At 42.0% G+C, this 22,927-nt stretch overlaps 1 protein-coding gene across 2 annotated transcripts in view; it reads left to right on the top strand.

The window, feature by feature from the left end:
* The window catches only part of fbxo34 (F-box protein 34), a 63,412-nt gene that overhangs the window by 19,481 nt on the left and 21,004 nt on the right, over positions 1-22,927 (top strand). The window lies entirely within an intron of this gene.

Raw genomic sequence — 22,927 nt, 5'->3', positions numbered from 1 at the left:
CAATGCGCGACATGTATTCCCGGTCAGCTTCCATCCGGGTTACGCGTAGGGGCGTCGTAAGCCAGGTGGCGAGGCCGTACTCTTTGTCTCCCGATTCTGCCGGCCGACGCTCCGACCTTCGAGCCCTGTTTACAGACGTTTGGTGGTGGCGTGTCAGTTGAAAGAATATGAAAAGTTACAGAATTTCATCAAACTTCCATTTACTGCGTTATAAGGTTAAAAAAAAATCTTTATGTATAATTAAGTCTTCATGATTCCCTCCAAAACTTTGCTGAAAAACAATAGCGTCTTTCTGCGTCGATTTTTCAATGTGCGCTGCTTTTTCTTAACTCGCCAGAAAGTTTTTCAGTAGTGGTCAGATACGCCGACTTAGGAGAAAATAATTTTGCGCGCACTATCATAATTGACAAAAACTGGCGCAGACATCAGGTTACACTCCCGATGACGCAAAAAAACGTAACCTAAAAGAATCTTAACTAACTGAGTTACACTGGCGCAGAGTCCTTGCGGAAACTTAAATTTTTAAACTTCTGCCAAAAAAAGCAACGCGCGCCAAAAAAACGGTGCAAATCACTGAGGAAAATTGAGCCCTTAAAATTGCAGTAGCAGCCATAATTACTCTTTTTTTTCCCCCTCTATCTTTCCCCCAACTACAGGGTTGTAAGCTCTTGACCTCAGTTCTCTACATTCCCACAACAATACTGTTAAGATTCAAGACTTTTTGGGTTTGGTGAACCATTGTCACACTATGTCACAGAACAGTACATTATTGCATATTGCAATTCAGCATGTTGTGCTACTGCATGCTGCCTAGAACTTAATAATGATTCAAAATGGTGTTTCATGTTGTTCGAGATAGATTTTCTTGTTAACAGCATTGGACAGGGCTATTTAACGCACAGGTATTATCAAAATCATAAACTGCTTGATTATGGAAGGCTGTGGATGCTGCGTCAATTTAAATTTTCGAGCCTGAGCTCAATAAATCTTAAAGTGTCAAGGGATATGGATCAAAGCCGAGTAAATGGAATTGAGGTACAGATCAGCCATGATCTAATTGAAAATAAGTTGTTAAAACCATAAAATGTGGAGGATAGCGATGCTTTATTTAGATGCTATGATACAAGTTAGTACAGGTAGAATTGTTGATTTTGGTGTCTGCTTAAGAGCGGAGCATATGGCCACAACTGAGTAAGATCAAACAGCCCAGGTCTTGCCTCCCCCAACAACTAGCTCAGGAGTGCCATTGGCCCAACAGTATGGGACGCATGCCTACCATTTCTCCTTCAGAGCTGTGTATGGTATAGAGACATCTTAAAAATTTGAAAACGCTATCGTTACGCCATTGCTAAAATTGGATGCAAATTCTGTAATTGATAAAGCCTTGGTGAAGGGAAGGAAGTTGGTGAGAAAAGCAGGGAGAAGATTTTCAATAGAAGTACCTTTTGAAGGAATACATTTAAGAAATGCAAAATTCCACTCCCTGCATCTTGTCTTGCATTATAAGCCTCTCTTACACATCACGCCAGCCCTCAACAACCGCACTAGTTTCCCATCCCCTCAAAATCCTCACCCAGATCCCTTTATGGCCTTGTACATCCAACATCCCTTAACCTCCCTTTCCCCCCGCCACCGCGCGCATTCCATCATCCATGACGGACCTTTTAGCTGCCTTGGCCCTACCTTTTTGGAACGCTCTCCCTAAGTCCCCTGCCTTGTTTCCCTTTGCCTACCTTTAAATACATTCAAAACCTATCTATTTAACCATGCCTTTGGTGTTTCGTACAACTACCAGGATGGTAGAAGGCCAACTAGATGGACCTTGATCTTTTTACATCTAGCAGTTCCTATGTTCATCTCCTGACTCGCCCACTTGATGGATGTCTTTTTTTTGCTTTGCGAAATCCCTTGGATCATTTTTCTACCTTAAAGGCATTTTATAAATGTAAGTTTGTTATTGCTTGTGACTGAAATATTAGTTTGTTGTTTGGCTGAAATTGACCCATGAGCATACGTTTCAAAAATTGCATTTTTATCCCCCCCCTCCCCCCTGTCCTTCCCACTGTTTGCTTTGGGATATGATTTCACAGGTGCTGACAGCTCTCCAGTACTTGGTCCAGATTGTCATTTTTCATGTATGTAGCTGATAGTCTATATGGTGTGTTATAGCCAAGCTTGTTCCTGTCCCCACCTGTTGCCTACTTTCCAGCAGGTGTTACTGAGCTATAGTCAGGAAAGGAAATCCTGGCAGATTTTCCACTCATCCCCTTCCCTATTTTAAGGGCGCAAGCTATTTGCATTACCCCGCGACTACCCACGATAAGATCAACTAACTCAGCACAAATTGAGGGTTAGTGTGGTTTGATACCGCACCAAGTTAGTATATTTACCCACCAAGCCACAGGGGAGAGCCAAAAATGGAATTTTTTAATGTATAGATGTCAACATAAAATAATTCTTTCTATTGTATAATAATTAAGTTCATACTTTTCTAATTTTATAATAAAATGTGAACTTTTTTAGCCATGTCAGCTGTCGCTCAGATGGTAGCACCCTCGCCTCTGAGTCAGAAGGTTGTGTGTTAAAATCTCGCCCCAGAAACTTGAGCACAAAGATCTAGGCTGAGATTCCAGTGCAGTACTGAGGGATGAGATGTTAAACTGAGGGATCATTTGCTCCCTCAGGTGGACGAAAAAGATCCCATGGCACTATTATGAAGAATAGAGCAGGGGATCTACCCCTATGTCCTGGCCAAAAATGTATCCCTCAATCAACATCACCTAAAACATTATGTGGTAATTATCATATTGCTGTTTGTGGGAGCTTGCTGTGCGCAAATTGGCCGCGTTACTTACATTACAACAGTGACTATACTTCAAAAAGTACTTAATTGACTGTAAAGCAATTTGGGACCTCTGGTGGTCATGAAAGGTGCTATATAAATGCAAGTCTTGTCTTTTTTCTTTTTCTGACCAAACAATTTCTCTTAGGAATGCATTATATATTGCAGGAGGCCAGCCAGTCATTGTGCTGTAGCATTAAAATATTTTTTGTCTTATTTTGCCAATGGACTAGAACCCACTCCATTTTTAAGAGAACGTCATTACCTAGCGTTTTGTGCGCACATTTTCTGCCTTATTGTATTCAATTTTGTAATGTTTTTCTATGAATATTTTCTCATTCCAACATTAATGTTCAAGAAATTGAAGAATCAGTTCTTGGTAAAAGCTCAGATAAGACTTTAAAATTACATAGAATATACAGCACCGAAACTGGCCATTTGGCCCAAACAGTTTATACTTTACTTGAGCTACCTCCCGTCTTTCCTCATCTAACTCTATCAGCATAACCCTCTCTTCCTTTCTCCCTCATATGCTTACCTAGCCTCCCCTTAAATGAATCTATACTATTTACCTCAACCACTCCCTGTGGTAACGAGTTCCATATTCTCACCACTCTTTAGGTAAAGAAGTTTCTTCTAAGTTCCCTATTTGATTTCTTGGTGGTCGTCTTATATTGATGGCCTCTAGATTTGCTCTTCCCCACAAGAGGAAAGACTCCCTCTGTCTCTACTCTATCAAAACCTTTCATAATTTTAAAGGCCTCTGTTAGGTCACCCCTCAGCCTTCTCTTTTCAAGAGAAAAGAGACCCAGTGTGTTCATCATTTTTTGATAGTTATAACCTCGCATTTCTGATGGTATCCTTGTTAATCTTCTATATCCTTTTTATAATGGCCCTGAAATTCCGTTTTGGCCTTCCCGCGGGCATTTTAGAGAAAATATACGCACCTACCGTAAGCTGTTGCCTACGTTCGACTTTCCGATGCTGAGGCCTCTCCTGACTGCCAGTCGCAGTACGTGCACGTTAACGCGTGCACAGACCTACAGCTGGAGTCACATGGCTCTCGGCAGCCATATCAGGTAAAGTATCATAGTAATAGGAGTTTCGCAGGGTCCTAAACTCCGATTACTATGATTGTGATGGAGCCCGAAACACCAAAAAACACAGCCCCAAACACCCAAAACACTAATAAAAAAAAAAAAATAGAAAATAATTACACTACATTCATTTAAATTGCGCGCTGGAAACCAGCATTTCCATGCCTTCCCGGGTCCGTAAACATAGAAAATAGGTACAGGAGTAGGCCAATCGGCCCTTCGAGCCTGCACCGCCATTCAATGAGTTCATGGCTGAACATGCAACTTCCGTACCCCATTCCTGCTTTCTTGCCATACCCCTTGATCCCCCTAGTAGTAAGGACTACACCAAACTCCTTTTGGAATATATTTAGTGAATTGGCCTCAACAACTTTCTGTGGTAGAGAATTCTACAGATTCACCACTCTCTGGGTGAAGAAGTTTCTCCTCCAGGCTTACCCCTTATCCTTAGACTGTGACCCCTGGTTCTGGACTTTCCCAACATTGGGAACATTCTTCCTGCATCTAACCTGTCTAAACCCGTCAGAATTTTAAACGTTTCTATGAGATCCCCTCTCATTCTTCTGAACTCCAGTGAATACAAGCCCAGTTGATCCAGTCTTTCTTGATATGTCAGTCCCGCCATCCTGGGAATCAGTCTGGTGAACCTTCGCTGCACTCAATAGCAAGAATGTCCTTCCTCAAGTTAGGAGACCAAAACTGTACACAATACTCCAGGTGTGGCCTCACCAAGGACCTGTGCAACTGTAGTAACACCTCCCTGCCCCTGTACTCAAATTCCCTCGCTATGAAGGGCAACATGCCATTTGCTTTCTTAACCGCCTGCTGTACCTGCATGCCAACCTTCAATGACTGATGCACCATGAGACCCAGGTCTTGTTGCACCTCCCCTTTTCCCAATCTGTCACCATTCAGATAATAGTCTGTCTCTGTTTTTACCACCAAAGTGGATAACCTCACATTTATCCACATTATACTTCATCTGCCATGCATTTGCCCACTCACCGAACCTATCCAAGTCACTCTGCAGCTTCATAGCATCCTCCTCGCAGCTCACACTGCCACCCAACTTAGTGTCATCCGCAAATTTGGAGATACTACATTTAATCCCCTCGTCTAAATCATTAATGTACAATGTAAACAGCTGGGACCCCAGCACAGAGCCTTGTGGTACTCCACTAGTCACTGCCTGCCATTCTGAAAAGTACCCATTTACTCCTATTCTTTACTTCCTGTCTGCCAACCAGTTCTCAATCCACGTCAGCACACTACCCTCAATCCTATGTGCTATAACTTTGCACATTAATCTCTTGTGTGGGATCTTGTCGAAAGCCTTCTGAAAGTCCAAATACACCACATCAACTGGTTCTCCCTTGTCCACTCTACTGGAAACATCCTCAAAAAATTCCAGACGATTTGTCAAGCATGATTTCTTTTTCACAAATCCATGCTGACTTGGTTGGACCTATCGTGTCACCTCTTTCCAAATGCGCTGCTATGACATCCTTAATAATTGATTCCATCATTTTACCCACTACCGATGTCAGGCTGTTTTCTCTCCCTCCTTTTTTAAAAAGTGGGGTTACATTGGCTACCCTCCACCCCATAGGAACTGATCCAGAGTCTATGGAATGTTGGAAAATGACTGTCAATGCATCCGCTATTTCCAAGGCCACCTCCTTAAGTACTCTGGGATGCAGTCCATCAGGCCCTGGGGATTTATCGGCCTTCAATCCCATCAATTTCCCCAACACAATTTCCTGACTAATAAGGATTTCCCTCAGTTCCTCCTTGTTATTAGACCCTCTGACCCCTTTTATATCCGGAAGGTAGTTTGTGTCCTCCTTAGTGAATACCGAACCAAAGCACTTGTTCAATTATAAGAACATAAGTATTAGGAACAGGAGTAGGCCATCTAGCCCCTCGAGCCTGCTCCGCCATTCAACAAGATCATGGCTGATCTGGCCGTGGACTCAGCTCCACTTAGCCGCCCGCTCCCCATAACCCTTAATTCCCTTATTGGTTAAAAATCTATCTATCTGTGATTTGAATATATTCAATGAGCTAGCCTCAACTGCTTCCTTGGGCAGAGAATTCCACAGATTCACAACCCTCTGGGAGAAGAAATTCCTTCTCAACTCTGTTTTAAATTGAGGCTGTGCGCCCTAGTTCTAGTTTCCCCGACCAGTGAAAACAATCTCTCTGCCTCTATCTTGTCTATCCCTTTCATTATTTTAAATGTTTTTTTCAGATCATCCCTCATCCTTCTGAACCCCAACGAGTAAAGACCCAGTCTACTCAATCTATCATTATAAGGTAACCCCCTCATCTCCGGAATCAGCCTAGTGAATCGTCTATGTACCCCCTCCAAAGCTTGTATATCCTTCCTTAAGTAAGGTGACCAAAACTGCACGCAGTACTTCAGGTGAGGCCTCACCAATACCCTATACAGTTGCAGCGGGACCTCCCTGCTTTTGGACTCCATCCCTCTCGCAATGAAGGCCAACATTCCATTCGCCTTCCTGATTACCTGCTGCACCTGCAAACTAACTTTTTGGGATTAAGAGTTTCATGCACAAGGACCCCCAGGTCCCTCTGCACCGCAGCATGTTGTAATTTCTCCCCATTCAAAAAATAATCCCTTTTTTACTGTTTTTTTCCCCCAAAGTGGATGACCTCACATTTTCCGACATTGTATTTCATCTGCCAAACCTTAGCCCATTCGCTTAACCTATCTAAATCTCTTTGCAGCCTCTCTGTGTCCTCTGCACAACCCGCTTTCCCACTAATCTTTGTGTCATCTGCAAATTTTGTTACACTACACTCTGTCCCCTGTTCCAGGTCATCTATGTATATTGTAAACAGTTGTGGTCCCAGCTCCGATCCCTGTGGCACACCACTAACCACCGATTGCCAACCTGAAAAGGACCCATTTATCCCGACTCTCTGCTTTCTGTTAGTTAGCCAATTCTCTATCCATGCTAATACATTTCCTCTGACTCCGCGTAACTTTATCTTCTGCAGTAACTTTTTGTGTGGCACCTTATCGAAAATAATTGTTTAAGGTCTCAGCCATTTCCACATTTCCAATTATTAAATCCCCCTTCTCATCTTGTAAGGGACCAACATTTACTTTAGTCACTCTTTTCCATTTTATATATCGGTAAAAGCTTTTACTATCTGTTTTTATGTTTTGTGCAAGTTTACTTTCGTAATCTATCTTTCCTTTATTGCTTTCTTAGTCATTCTTTGCTGTCGTTAAAATTTTCCCAATCTTCTAGTTTCCCACTAACCTTGGCCACCTTATACTCATTGGTTTTTAATTTGATACTCTCCTTTATTTCCTTGATTATCCATGGCTGGTTATCCCTTCTCTTACCGCCCTATTTTTTTGTTGGAATATATTTTTGTTGAGCACTATGAAAAAGCTCCTTAAAAGTCCTCCACTGTTCCTCAATTGTGCCACCGTTTAGTCTGTGTTCCCAGTCTACTTTAGCCAAATCTGCCCTCATCCCACTGTAGTCCCCTTTGTTTAAGCATAGTACGCTCGTTTGAGACACTACTTCCTCACCCTCAATCTGTATTACAAATTCAACCATACTGTGATCACTCATTCCGAGAGGATCTTTTACTAGGAGATCGTTTATTATTCCTGTCTCATTACACAGGACCAGATCTAAGATAGCTTGCTCCCTTGTAGGTTCTGTAACATACTGTTCTGAGAAACAATCCCGTATGCATTCTATGAATTCCTCCTCAAGGCTACCCCATGCGATTTGATTTGACCAATCGATATGTAGGTTAAAATCCCCCATGATTACTGCTGTTCCTTTTTCACATACCTCCATTATTTTCTTGATTATTGTTCGCCCCACCGTGAAGTTATTATTTGGGGGCCTATATTATTTGGTCTGCCATTTCTTTGTTCCCCGTTATGACTTCCCCTGATTCTGACTGCAGGGGACCTACGTTTGTTTTTACTGACCTTTTTCTCTTTACATATCTATAGAAGCTTTTGCAGTCCGTCTTAATGTTCCCTGCAAGCTTCCTCTCGTACTCTATTTTCCCTGCCCTAATCAAACCCTTTGTCCTCCTCTGCTGAGTTCTAAATTTCTCCCAGTCCCCGGGTTCACTGCTATTTCTGGCCAATTTGTATGCCACTTCCTTGGCTTTAATACTATCCCTGATTTCCTTTGATAGCCACAGTTGAGCCACCTTCCCTTTTTTTATTTTTACGCCAGACAGGGATGTACAATTGTTGTAGTTCATCCATGCGGTCTCCAAATGTCTGCCATTGCCCATCCACAGTCAACCCCTTAAGTATCATTCGCCAATCTATCCTAGCCAATTCACGCCTCATACCTTCAAAGTTACCCTTCGTTAAGTTCTGGACCATGGTCTCTGAATTAACTGTTTCATTCTCCATCCTAATGTAGAATTCCACCATATTATGGTCACTCTTCCCCAAGGGGCCTCGCACAACGAGATTGTTAATTAATCCTCTCTCATTACACAACACCCAGTCTAAGATAGCCTCCCCCCTAGTTGGTTCCTCGACATATTGGTCAAGAAAACCATCCCTTATGCACTCCAGGAAATCATCCTCCACCGTATTGCTTCCAGTTTGGTTAGCCCAATCTATATGCATATTAAAGTCACCCATGATAACTGCTGCACCTTTATTGCATGCACCCCTAATTTCCTGTTTGATGCCTTCCCCAACATCCCTATTACTGTTTGGAGGTCTGTACACAACTCCCACTAACAATTTTTGCTCTTTGGTGTTCTGCAGCTCTACCCAGGTAGATTCCACATTATCCAAGCTAATGTCCTTCCTAACTATTGCATTAATCTCCTCTTTAACCAGCAATGCTACCCCACCTCCTTTTCCTTTTATTCTATCCTTCCTGAATGTTGAATACCCTTGGATGTGGAGTTCCCAGCCCTGATCATCCTGGAGCCACGTCTCTGTAATCCCAATCACATCATATCTGTTAACATCTATTTGCAGTGTTAATTCATCCACCTTATTACGGATACTCCTTGCAGTAAGAACTCTGTACGGACGCGGGGAGGCCGGAATTGTTGGCCCATTATGACTAGCACAATTGTACACAGTACTTCAAGTCTGACCACGGTTTGATACTTAAAGCAGTTTTATATCTTGGATGCCATTGCTCACAAACTAAATTGAAAGATTAAGTACATAAATAGTATGCTCTTAAACCACCATGAATAGATTAAAATAAATAAATTAATTCATCTTGCATAGTACAGTTGCACTAATGAATAAATCTGTGCACATAGTTTGCTATCATCTAATTTGTGTCTGTCATCCCAGTTACTGGGAAAATACACTATCACATTACATATAAATAGAATATAGGTTATAATATGTAACATTTGAAATATATGTAGTTTTATAAAATATATGCAATACTATACATTAGTCTGTAAATGTATCTGATTTCATAAAATATATCAAGTTATTAATTATAAAAAGAGTAAAAATTGTACATATCTGCAATGCATTTATTGGCCAATAAGAGACAACCACATAGTTTGGGACTGGAGTCGTATGTAGGCCAGTCCAGCTAGATATATAAGGTTCCCTGCCCTGAAGGTGCTATATCTACTCCCTCACCAGGTACCAGATTAACAATCTGAAGGCTTTCAGGATTATTTGTTCTGCTATTTACCAGATTCTTTGAATTCAGTTTCACAACTTGCCTTGGTTGGATTTCAACTTTCAACTGTCTGACAGTTATTTGTCTGAACAACTTTGCTTTCTCTTGGGTCACAAATATTGTCAGGTTGATGTAAGTTTCAGTGATTTACATTTCCCACTTTATAACAATGACCACACTCCAAAAAGTAAATAATTGGCTGTAAAACACCTTGAGACGTCCGGTGGTCATGAAAGGTGCTATATAAATACAAGTCTTTTAGTTGTAGTCATCAAGATGTGATAACCTACCTAAACCTATTGTAATATGATAAAACTCTGGTGTCTTGCCTAGTTTTCACATGGGAAGATTTGATTTGTACAATTTATGGAGGGTGTTTATTGCATTCTAAATTAATACTGAAATGTATAATTTGTGAATATTTGCTGTACGGATTTAAAGTATATTCTGAAAGTTTATCCATGGAATATCTGAGCCATTTGGACCAGAAAGATCCTAGGTTCTTTGCTAAGTTAGCTGATGTTAGTCAGGCTAACTGTAGGGGGTTCTGCAGATGCCATCAGTAGTCCTGGGTTAAGCAAAAGGGGATAGTTTTCTGAATAGCCTATGTTGGAAATCCATATGAATGGATGCAAGGTGAGGACAGCAACAAAGTTTGTTGTGTTCTGGTCAGAATAACTTCACAAGACTGTATACTGTAAGCTCAAACTGTTGTGACCTTGGTCTCTTTAATGTAACTCCAGAGTGAGGAAGCAGCATGGTAGACTGCCTTTTATACCTGCTTGCCCGGGGTGTGCAGGTGACCCTTGGGTCTCCAACAGATGCGCTTCCTGGTGGCAAGTCTTACACACTAATAAAGTTTACATACATAACATTACGTGTGCAAGGGCTGTGGAACAATGGGGAACTTCCAGCGAATGTGCAAACGTACTGCGACTCACCACGTGGCAGAGTCGGCAGAAGATGACCGATCCGGTGCGGATCACGCTGAACAAGTAAGAGAGGCAACTCAACCTGAGGCTGAAGAGGAAGTGTATGGGGTACACATCTTCACCACCAAAAGCCCTCCATTAATGTTGAAAGTCAAATTAAACGGCATTCCAGTTTCCATGGAATTTGACACTGGAGCGAGTCAGTCAATTATGAGCCAGAAGGCTTTTGAGAAACTGTGGGGCAACAAGGCACAAAGGCCAAAACTAAGCCCGATCCACACCAAGCTGTACACCAAAGAGCTCATACCAATCATTGGCAGTGAAGGTATCGTACGATGGAGCTGTGCATGATTTATCACTGTGGATTGTACCAGGCGATGGCCCAATGCTGTTCGGCAGAAGCTGGCTAGGAAAGATCCAATGGAACTGGGACGATATCAAAGCACTGTCTTCGGTGGATGACGCCTCGTGCGCCCAAATGCTAAACAAATTCCCGTCATCGGCAACTTCACAGGCGCCAAAGTGCAGATCCATCTAATCCCTGATGCACGGCCCGTTCATCACAAAGTCCGAGCGGTTCCATATATGATACGAGAGAAAGTCGAGATCGAGCTAGACAGACTTCAATGAGAGGAAATCATGTCGCCAGTCGAGTTCAACGAGTGGGACAGTCCAATTGTTCCGGAGTTGAAAAGCGATGTGATGGTCAGAATCTGCGGGGACTACAAAGTAACGATCAGCCGAGTCTCGTTACAGTACCAGTACCCACTACCCAAAGCGGATGACCCGTTCGCAATGCTAGCAGGGGGAAAGTCGTTCACCGAGTTGGATCTAACCTCTGCTTACATGACACAGGAACTGGCTGAAACTTCGAAAAAATTGACGTGCATCAACACGCATAAAGGACTGTTCATATACCACAGGTGCCCTTTTGGGATTCGCTCGGCTGCGGCCATCTTCCAGAGGAACATGGAGAATCTGCTGAAATTGGTTCCGCGCACCATGGTGTTTCAAGACGACATCCTGATTACTGGTCGTGACACCACCGAACACTTGCACAACCTAGAAGAGGTTCTAAAGCGACTGGACAAAGTGGGACTCAGGCTGAAATGCTCCAAGTGTGTTTCCCTGGTGCCAGAGGTCGAATTTTTGCGGAGAAAGATCGCAGTGGACGGCATCAGACCCACAGACTCCCAAGACGGAGGCTATCAAGAATGCACCCAGACTACAGAATGTGATGGAACTGCGTTCATTCCTGGGACGACTCAACTATTTTGGTAACTTTCTACCGGGGTTGAGCACTTTGCTGGAACCTTTGCATTTATTGCTATGCAAGGGTGACGACTGGGTTTGGGGTAAAGCTCAAGAGACAGCCTTTAAGGCCAGAAACCTGCTATGTTCTCACAAGTTACTTGTATTGTATGACCCGTGTAAATGTTTATAAAGTACTAGCTTGTGATGTATCTTCGTACAAGGTCGGTTGTGTGTTACAGCAAGCCAGTGGGTCAGGCAAACTGCAACCGGTTGCATATGCGTCCAGAAGTTTATCTAAAGCTGAAAGGGCCTACAGTATGGTTGAGAAAGAATCATTAGCACGCGTATACGGGGTTAAGAAAATGCACCAATACCTATTTGGACTCCGGTTCGAGCTCGAAACCGAACACAAATCGCTCATTTCGCTGTTCTCAGAAAGCAAAGCTATTAACACCAATGCTTCGTCCTGCATCCAAAGATTGGCACTAACATTATCTGCGTATGACTATGTAATCCGCCAAAGACCAGACACTGAGAACTGTGCTGATGCCCTCAGTCGGCTACCATTGCCCACCACCGGGGTGGAAATGACGCAACCCACAGACTTGCTTCTTGTAATGGATGTTTTTGAGAGCGAGGGGTCACCCATCACGGCTCGCCAAATCAGGACCTGGACTAGCCAGGACCCTGTGTTATCACTAGTAAAAAGCTGCGTCCTTAATGGGAGCTGGTCGGCTGTTCCCAGGGAAATGCAAGACGAAATTAAGCCGTTTTACCGACGTAAGGATGAAATGTCCATCCATTCGGATTGTCTCCTATGGGGGAATCGTGTGGTTTTGCCAAAAAAAGACAGGGAAACGTTTATACGCGATCTACACAGTATCCACCCAGGCATAGTCATGATGACGGCTATCGCCAGGTTGCCTCCACCTTCAAACTCCTTTCTTCCTCCTCTTCCCCCTCTTACCGCCTGTTCTCCTTTCCACTCATTTTCCCTTCTCCCCACTTCTTCTCCTACTCCTTCCCATATTTGCACACTCCCTTCTTCCTCCCCAATCTCTCCTCTACCTCCTCCTCCTCTCCCACCTTTAATGAAGGCATTAAAGAAGAATTATTGGGTAAATTTAATCAAGTTACTATGAAATATATAACTAAACCCTTATTTTGGATATAAATTTCACTTAAGAAAATGCTGGCCGAAAAAAAAATTCAGAAAGCATTTTCAGTGATTTATGGGAACTTGGTGGTTAAATTGCACGATATGAGCAATGTACTATAAAACCACAACCATTATGTGTCATAAAATGAGACACCTTTAAAATGCCTACAACAGCCACCTACAGCAGTAACAGATACTGCACGTTTGAGTTTTCAAACACTTACGAGTTTTCAAATAATGTGTCCCATACCAAATTCAATATATAATACAGATTGTGGTATGTCAAATTGATTCAGATTTCTTTCTGATTGGAGTGGAAAATGGCTGAGCCATGCTAATTATAAAATGCAGAAAACAGTAGACTCATTTCAGGCTGAAAAACTGGCGTGACATTTCTCTTTAAAATATCTCCTCTAGAAATATCCTTCGGGCTCATAAAAATGAACAGTAATACAACTTTAAGTAATTTGATAGCCAAAAGTATTTAACTCTTTCCATGGTTTAATTGGACTTTTTAAATTATTTTGCATTCAAGCTATAGAATTTTACATTGTGATTAAAGTATTTTTTAACAAGCTTTTAGGTAGTGAATATAATAATTGTAATAAAAATGGAGTAACTTTGCATCGTTGAAATATTTGTGTTAAACTCTAACTGTACACCAGATAAAAAAATACATTAATCACATGGGAACAGTGCATAAAGTACAATACTGTAAGCAATCATTATTGAATCTTTTTCAAAGTAGTTACATGAATAAATATTTTGAAACAATTTTGACATATTAAATTTATCTGATTAACTTCTTGGTGTTGAATTGCAGCCATGCCTTTATGATGCCGTGATACGTTTTCTAGTGTGGTATGTTTACTGACTTGCTGCAGAATATTTCCAGTTTTCAAGCGATTACGTAAATGTACAGTGATAGTTTTTCTTGGTCAGTATGGAAAGACTGGACCCAAATCCCATTTTTGTTTTGCACACTCCATTAATCAAATGTTGGTATGTAAGTAGTAAGTATGTCAAGAAATGCTGGCTGTACAGATAGTTTCTATTGTAACTTTGAATAGTGATCATCAGATGGCTCATAAATTATGGAAGACACCATTTGGCAGATGAAATGACACCTTTGAGAGGGAGTACATTTTGTTTTACAAGCATGTACTGATTGAACAGTTGGTCCATTTTATAATCCTAAAGGACTTTTCAGAACGATTACAGTATAGAATACGGATTGCTATGCACATCACTTTATTTAAAAAAAAGGTTTTTCCTTAAATTAAGAAACTTGGGTGAAAGGGTAAGATCTATAGTTCAGGACATCACTAATGTTGAAAAGAATAGGAGAGATGATGAAGCAAAAGTCGAGATGAAGTGGCATCAAGCTTGGATTGCAAAAGCATGTTGATTGCAGGGAGAAAGGACGTAAGGAATTCTATTTTTGACATCCCGAGAAAGGAGGAGTTATGTGGAAGGGATTACAGTGAGTCTTAATAAATAAGGATTCATGAAAAAGAACCTGCAGGATGGCATTGAAACTTAGCCTGGAACAGAGCATTGGCTTTGGATGTCCAGAACATCAAGGTGGCTGGCGTGTCTCAAGTTGTCCTATTTACATTCTTTGCCCAAATTGAAAGCAGCTGTCGGTTAGCTGATGCAGTACATGAGACAATAGCTACAACAGCAACAACTAATGTAATAAAACATCCCAAGGCACTTCACAGGAGTATTATTAAAAAAAAGCTGTTAGAAGCTGCAACCTGGAGAACGTGCTCGTATGCCCATTATTCAGTATCAGCCATGATTGGGTTGCAGTGAGGCGCAAGCAATTGTTGCTGAAGCTTTGCACCACCATTGAGTTGAACTGTTGTTCTATGGGGTAGAGTGTATAACCATACTGTGGTCAAGAGGATGGCTGCAGTGCACTTCCATGTTTTATGATGAAATGTGCTGCTCACCATGCTGCTATTTGTCTCGCCAGAACACAAACCTATATTTGTCAGCAATCTAATGACCAATCAGTGATTATTCTGTTTGTTGGAGGTAGAAAGGTAAATGGAGTCTTTGTGGTCAATTTGGTTCAAAGGTGACCTATTCAGCAATGGAAGCTGAGTTTAGTCTTCAGTGGTACACTTGGGTAATTTCAAAATTCTTTGTGCTAATACTGAGCAATTGACTCCCCCTGAGTGGTTTGGTGTGGCCCCATAGCAGTGTACCCAAGGTTGATAACCCAGTGGGAAGGAGAGTGAGTGGGAGGAGCTCAGGTCAAGTTCCACATTGTGTGGCTCTAGGGGTTTGTTGCTCCAATGCACCATTTCAGTCTTGAGCATTGTTTTTAAGTCTGATGTAACAGTAGTGGGGAAAATGTTGGAATCAATTATTAAGGATGAAATAGCAGCGCATTCGGAAAGCAGTGACAGGATCGGTCCAAGTCAACATGGATTTATGAAGGGGAAATCATGCTTGACAAATCTTCTGGAATTTTTTGAGGATGTAACTAGTAGAGTGGACAAGGGAGAACCAGTGGATGTGGTGTATTTGGACTTTCAAAAGGCTTTTGACAAGGTCCCACACAAGAGATTGGTGTGCAAATCAAAGCACATGGTATTGGGGGTAATTTACTGACGTGGATAGGGAACTGGTTGGCAGACAGGAAGCAGAGAGTCGGGATAAATGGGTCCTTTTCAGAATGGCAGGCAGTGACTCGTGGAGTGCCGCAGGGCTCAGTGCTGGGACCCCAGCTCTTTACAATATACATCAATGATTTAGATGAAGGAATTGAGTGTAATATCTCCAAGTTTGCAGATGACACTAAACTGGATGGCAGTGTGAGCTGTGAGGAGGACGCTAAGAGGCTGCAGGGTGACTTGGACAGGGTAGGTGAGTGGGCAAATGCATGGCAGATGCAGTATAATGTGGATAAATGTGAGGTTATCCACTTTGGTGGCAAAAACACAAAGGCAGAATATTATCTGAATGGCGGCAGATTAGGAAAAGGGGAGGTGCAACAAGACCTGGGTGTCATGGTACATCAGTCATTGAAAGTTGGCATGCAGGTACAGCAGGCGGTGAAGAAGGCAAATGGTATGTTGGCCTTCATAGCTAGGGGATTTGAGTATAGGAGCAGGGAGGTCTTGCTGCAGTTGTACAGGGCCTTGGTGAGGCCTCACCTGGAATATTGTGCTCAGTTTTGGTCTCCTAATCTGAGGAAGGACATTCTTACAATTGAGGGAGTGCAGCGAAGGTTCAGCAGACTGATTCCCGGGATAGCTGGACTGACATATGAGGAGAGATTGGATCAACTGGGCCTTTATACATTGGAGTTTAGAAGGATGAGAGGGGATCTCATAGCAACATGCAAGATTCTGACAGGACGGGACAGGTTAGATGCAAGTAGAATGTTCCCGATGTTGGGGAAGTCCAGAACCAGGGGACACATTCTTAGGATAAGGGGTAGGCAATTTAGGACTGAGATGAGGAGAAACTTCTTCACTCAGAGTCGTTAACCTGTGGAATTCCCTGCCGCAGAGAGTTGTTGATGCCAGTTCATTGGATATATTCAAGAGGGAGTTAGATATGGCCCTTACGGCTAAGGGGATCAAGGGATATGGAGAGAAAGCAACAAAGGGGTACTGAGGGAATGATCAGCCATGATCTTATTGAATGGTGGTGCAGGTTCAAAGGGCCGAATGGCCTACTCCCGCATCTATTTTATGTGTTTCTATGTTTCTAATTATTGTTCAGTTATTGTTAATGATGTGTAGTGACATCAATAATTCATGACCCTTCTATTCATTTTGATTGTGCCTTTTTATATTATGCACCTCTCTAAGAAAGCAAACTTGTCTCAATACAACAGGCTCAATTTTCCTCAGTGATTTGTGCCGTTTTTTTTGAGCAGGCTGCTTTTTTGGGCCTAAGTTTAAAAAAAAACATTTCCTCAATCAATTTGCACTCCGTTAGTTAACAATTTCTTTTGGTAAGCTTTTTTTGCCAGCCAAAGAGGGTGTAACCTGCCACCTATGCCAATTCTGACCATTTAGACAAATTTGGCCAGCTGAGAGTTACTACACTTCTGTTTAGGCCAGCGTATGTGGCCTCTGCAGAAAAACCTTCTGGAGAGTTAAAGAAATCGGCGCAGGTAAGTGCAACAGATTCCCGGACAGCAGCAGCAGGAAAGGTGAGAGAGAGAGAGAGGTTGGGGGGGTGCCTTTCAGGTGTAGTTAAGTCGGGGACCGAGAGAAAGGAGGCCATTCGGCCTGGGCTAGGGGGCGGGGGAGCGGACCGGGAGGCCACTTGGCCTGGGTGTGGGAGCAGACCGGGAGGCCACTCAGCCTGGGCTAGGGGCGGGGAAGTGGACCAGGAAGGCAAGGTACTCGCGGCCAGGGTCGGGCAGGGGAGCGGACCGGCAAGCCCTTCACCCAGGGCAAGGAACGGAGGGCCAGGACTAGCAAGGCACTTGGCACTTGGGGCTGGGGGGAGCGGGACCGGCAAGACACTTGGGGCTGGGGGGGGGGGCGGGGGGACAGGAAGAGAGCGGGATCGGCAAGGCACTCGGGGCTGGGGGGAAGGAGGAGAGCAAGGCACTCTGGGTTGGGGGGTGAGATGGGGGAGCTGGAGCTGGACCGGCAAGGGGCTTGGGGTGGGCTAGGCAAGCAGACTGGCAAAGCCTTCGGCCAGAGCGGGAGGAGTGGGACTGGCCTTAATAATTGGAGGTAAATTGCTGCAATATATTTTAATGTGTTTTTAAATTGATGCAATGTTTTATTTTGTTTTTAAATTGATGCAATGTGTTTTTGTGTTGGGAGCTGGCTGTATGTTTCACTTTCCAGCCTCAGCTCGCATTGTGTCCCTGGTTACCGTGGCAATCTGATCTTTTTGGCGCAGATCAAGGCTCCACCCCCAAAACTAAAGCTCAGGTTAGGCCACGCCAAAATGAAGAAATCCAACGGGGAAACTTAGAACATTTTTTTTTGGTGTACTTGGGCCCCCAAAAAACGGGCGTAATAAAATTGAGATTGAATTACATTACACTGAATTTTCACCTGTGTTTTTGAAATAAAATCCAGTGAACACATGTCTTATGCCGATAATGCAACTGTATTATAATCGAGCCCTGTGAAGAATTAACTTGCTGGCAGGAACTGAGTTTGAACATATATGAGGCTTGTAGTAGTCAATTAGTATTTTCTACAAATCAAGGAGTTGAGTACAGGTAGATTTTCACATTGAGTGGGACCTGATCATTGAGATGTACCTTTTTATAAGAAAAAGAAAAATTCCACGTATTCTATTAGACCTCTTGTAGCTTTGAAAAAATGCCAGATGTTTTACATTTTGCCGCAAATTGATTAAAATTTGGTTGATCTGGCATAATTCACTGGTTGGGTAAAAAGCTGACATTTGTTACACTTCAGTGTCTTTCATATTGCCATCAAGCAGCAGCATGTTTCTAAAATTAAAACACCTTGTAAGCATGTTGGCTAAACTCCCTTTATAGGTGAGCCTGCTTTTGGGAATTTAGGGCTAGAAATTCAATTTTTGGTCATAGCAGTATTTTAACGCCAAAAGTACCGTTACGACTCCGCTACCGCTACGAGGCCTAACATTCAGTTTAAAAAAACACGCCCAGCCGTAAAAATCGGCGTTGCACAAGGATTCGTGGCGCAAACCACATATTTTCTGCAACTTTTCTCCGAGGCCAATGCCAATGAGAGTTGGGCCTAGGGAGGGGGGGAATCACAAAACATTCACAAGACCCTTTTCTATCGAATCGAATCGCTGCAAAACAATTTAAAAAAATAAAAACTTTAACTTACCTTTTTTGCAAGTCTTCCTACCTACTGCCGTTCCAAGGTTTTTCCTGGGTGTTTTTTTTCCCGTTCTATCCACGGGTGCGCTGCGAGCCAAATTTTGGCGAAAGCGCCTTTTCCAGTCTTGCATGCCGGTGGTCCGCTCCCCAGCGGTATTTTAAAAACTGTCGGCGCAAGACTTCAGGGAGTTTCCCGCCACACCATTTTCCGCCAAAAACGGCGGAATATCGCCGAAAAACCCAGCGCAATTTTGGAGAATTTCTAGCCTGTAATGTTTTTTAATGTAAAGCAACCAGAGACTCTTCATTTAGTAAAGTGTGAATTAAGATGTTGAATTGTGACTGACTTTTGTGGAAGATTGGGGGAGAATGCTGATTTTTACGGTGTTTTGGAGCTGATGTATTTACCATTCGCAGCTATTGTACCTTGTATGTCTTTCTGTGTGAGGTACGTGGAAGGAGTGTGAAAGATTTTTGTCACAGTTTCCTTGACATGTTATAAAGGGTATATATATTGTTTGAGGAGGAGGAGTTTCAAACCAATGCAGCTGCATAGTATTTTTGTGGAATTGTCCCAATTCACTCTTTGCACTAATATACCTGTTGGGGTGTTTCTCATATTTTTATTACTGAGACTTAATTTTCAAAATGCATAGTTGAAAGTGAACATCTACAAACCTTTTAAAAATGATTCTAGCTGATTGTCTCTGTTTTCTTTCCTCTTTGACTTCTTACTGGGTATTGTTTTGTCTCTGGTACTCCATTGTTCATTTGTATGCTTTGACAGTCAGTAGTAGTCTGTTTGACCATGGCGATATCACAACAGAGCCTGATTGCGTCCTTAGCCGACATCCACAGGTGCACGCTTTCAGCAAAAAACTGGAACCTTATGTTGATGATTTCCCCCCCCAACCCTTTGTGTTACCCAGCAATGTTGAGGCCATTGGTAATGTTGCAACCACCACCCCAGCAGTTAACTCAAGGTAGTGTTGAAAGAAACTGCATGTATTGCAATGCGCAGGCTGTGGGAAATAAACTGGGGCAATTGTAAGCAATTATTTTACAGGAAGATCGAGACTTAATACCATTAGCAGAAATCTAACTGAAAACTGGACAGGAATGGGGAGGGGGTAAACTATTGGTATATGCTGTATTTAGGAGGGATAGAAAAGATGATAATGGAGTAGCAATATTGGTAAAAGAGAGAATACATGCTGCAGAGAGCATTGATGTCGGCAAGAAATGGATACAGATAGTCAATATGGTTGGAGCTCAAAGGTAAGAAAGGACTAGTTACATTAGTAGGGGTATATTAGAAACTTTCAGATTGTGGGAAAGAAATTAGAGAAAATTTGCAGTTAGATTCAAGAAATGAATAGGCATAACAATTGTTGTGAGAGATTTTAATTATCCACTTATCAATTGGGACAGAGAGGGAGTAAATGGAAAAAAGGCATGGAATTCCTAAAATGTGCCTACAAGGGCAGATGGGCTAATACATCTGGTTGTGTAATGAAATAGATCAGGTAGATGAACTAAATGTGGGTGAGCAACTTGGGAGTAAAGACCACAATCTGAAATGGTTTAAGAGCCAATTTGAAAGGGGAACAAATTAGTATAAAAACTGGAACACCAGATTGGACTAGGGCAGATTTTAGAAAGGTGAGGAGTGTGCGAGCGAGGGGAAATTGGCACACAGGACTGTCAAACAACATTGTGATTTTTTTTTTAAAGTCATTGCAAAGGTCCAAAATAACTATTTTGGATTTAAAATGAAGGAAACTTCTAGAATTTCAATAAGCCTTGGATAAATAAAGATGGTCGAACCCAGTTAAAATTGAAGAGCGCCTACGAGGGCTATAATAATGACAAAACTGAATAATATGAGAAAATAAGAAAAGTTATAAGGGAATTTTTTTTTAAATGAAAAGGAACATTAAAGTTTTATATAAATATAACAGTAAAAGAGAACTGTTAATAGTGAATTGAGACCCTGAAAGGAGAGAATTGTCAGTTTGTGGATGATCAAAAAATGGTGACGGCGTTTAATAAGTACTTTGCGTCAGTCTTGACAAAAGAGAAGGATACTGGAAAGTAGGTGAATCTTGAAGAGGTTGCTAGCTAGATGAGTAATATAATGGATAAAAGGAACAGTTTAGCTGTTGGTTAAGTTAAAGGAAGATATGGAATCAGGGAATGATGGGATGCATTTTAGGATCGTGAGGGAAGAAATTGTCATGGTATTATATTTTAGAGCTCTATTGATTGTGGGTATATGTTGGAGGACTGGAAAGCGGCCAATGTAGTATCCATTTTTAAAAGTGGGGACAGAACTAATCTGTAATTTCAGGCTAGTTATCTTAACATCTGTAGTAGGGACAATGTTAGAGTTGTTAATTGAGGATGAAATTACTATGTATCTCGATGAAGAAAAAATGGGATTAGCCAGTACAGAGTTCCAAAGGGACGATCATACTTGACAAACCTCTCAGAATTCTTTGTGGTAACAATAGACATGGTAGATAGAGTAAATGCAGTGGATGTAATGTACATGGGCTATTTGGGCCATTTTGGGCTGTTTGGGCCAAATGGCCTGTTTCCATGTTGTAACTTCCATATAATATGGGGTGTTTTGATTAATGTGGTTAATGTGAAGGGAATCCTTGCATATATGGTTTTTCAGGTAAGTTCCATGACTAAGCAGTTCGACAGAACTAAAGCAAGAAAAGCCTGTTTTAGTATATAGTGGCTGGTGCTGAATTTAACAATAGATGTCACAGTAATTATCTGGTAATAAGTATGAATACAGCTTCTAGAATTTGAATCTTGTTTAGAGAACTTTCAACATTGTGATCAGGGAGTTGGCATGCAGTATAGTAAGCAATTAGGAAGGCAAATAGCATGTTGACGTTTATTGCAAGGGATTGGGAGTGTAAGATTAAGGAAGTCTTGCTACAATTGTACAGAGCTTTGGTGAGACCATACCTGGAGTACTGTGCACAGTTTTGGTCTCCTTATCCGAGGAAATATGTATTTGCCTTAGAGGCGGCCTAACGAAGGTTCATTAGATTGATTCCTGGGATGAGAGGGTTGTCCTATGAGGAGGGATTGAGCCTATACTCTCTGGAATTTAGAAGAATGAGTGGTGATCTCATTGAAACATTTAAGATTTTGAGGGGGATTGACAGGATAGAAGTTGAGAGGTTATTTCCCCTGGCTGGAGAGTCTAGAACTAGGGGGCATAGTCTCAGGTCAGCCATTTAAGACTGAGATGAGGAGGAATTTCTTCACTTGGAGGGTTGTGGATCTTTGAATTCTCTACCCCAAAGGATTGTGGATGTTAAGTTGTTGAATATATTCAAGGCTGAGATAGATAGATTTTTGGACTCTAGGAGAATCAAGGGATATGGGAATCAGGCGTGAAAGAGGAGTTGAGATCGAAGATCAGCCATGATCTTGCATAAGTTGGCAGTGTTAAAATGCTTTTGTTGTAATCCCCATTTAAAACTGAGTAGTACACTTTTATTTCCCCAGGTGAGTAAATGTTGTTATGCTGAGCCGTACAGCCAGGAAGGTCCTAGGTTCGGTCTGTACTCTACATTGAGTTAGCTGCACAGACTTTGGGATAGTGCTGTAGTTTGATTTTCAACATCTCCAGGCTGGAAATGAGAAAATTACTCTTCCTGATAGCTATCTGTTGTTGGAAGTGTACATGCATTAATTAATGTCTTATAAGGACAGAATTGAGCTCAGCTGTGATGCTATTGTCCCTTCCCATCTATGGTTAGATACACTGCAGGCACTTGCTTTTCGATCTTCATAAATTAGCAATTGCTCCGATGGATGAGGTATCTGAGGGTTGCTGGTGTGCATGGAATTGTACTGCATTGTGAATTCTGCCTTTAGGAGAGGAGGGAGGAAAAAAGACCGATAAACTAAATTAAATCAAAATTATACTTGTGCTAATTTTTTATTGAGATATACTCAAAGCAGCTATGAACACTTACTACTTTTGTATTTGTCTCAGTCCTTCACAGAATATATAAGATCATCAGCAGGAAATGTTTGCTAGTTCTCTATCTGATTTAATAGTTCACAGTTCTTTGGTAAATTGGCTGGATGAGTAAGCAGTTAATGGTGTCCC

This window comes from Pristiophorus japonicus, chromosome 4 (genome assembly GCF_044704955.1).
Source record: "Pristiophorus japonicus isolate sPriJap1 chromosome 4, sPriJap1.hap1, whole genome shotgun sequence".
NCBI classification, from domain to species: Eukaryota; Metazoa; Chordata; class Chondrichthyes; family Pristiophoridae; genus Pristiophorus; species Pristiophorus japonicus.
The sequence above is the reverse complement of the archived record's forward strand: the minus strand, read 5'-3'. Positions and strand labels throughout refer to the sequence as shown.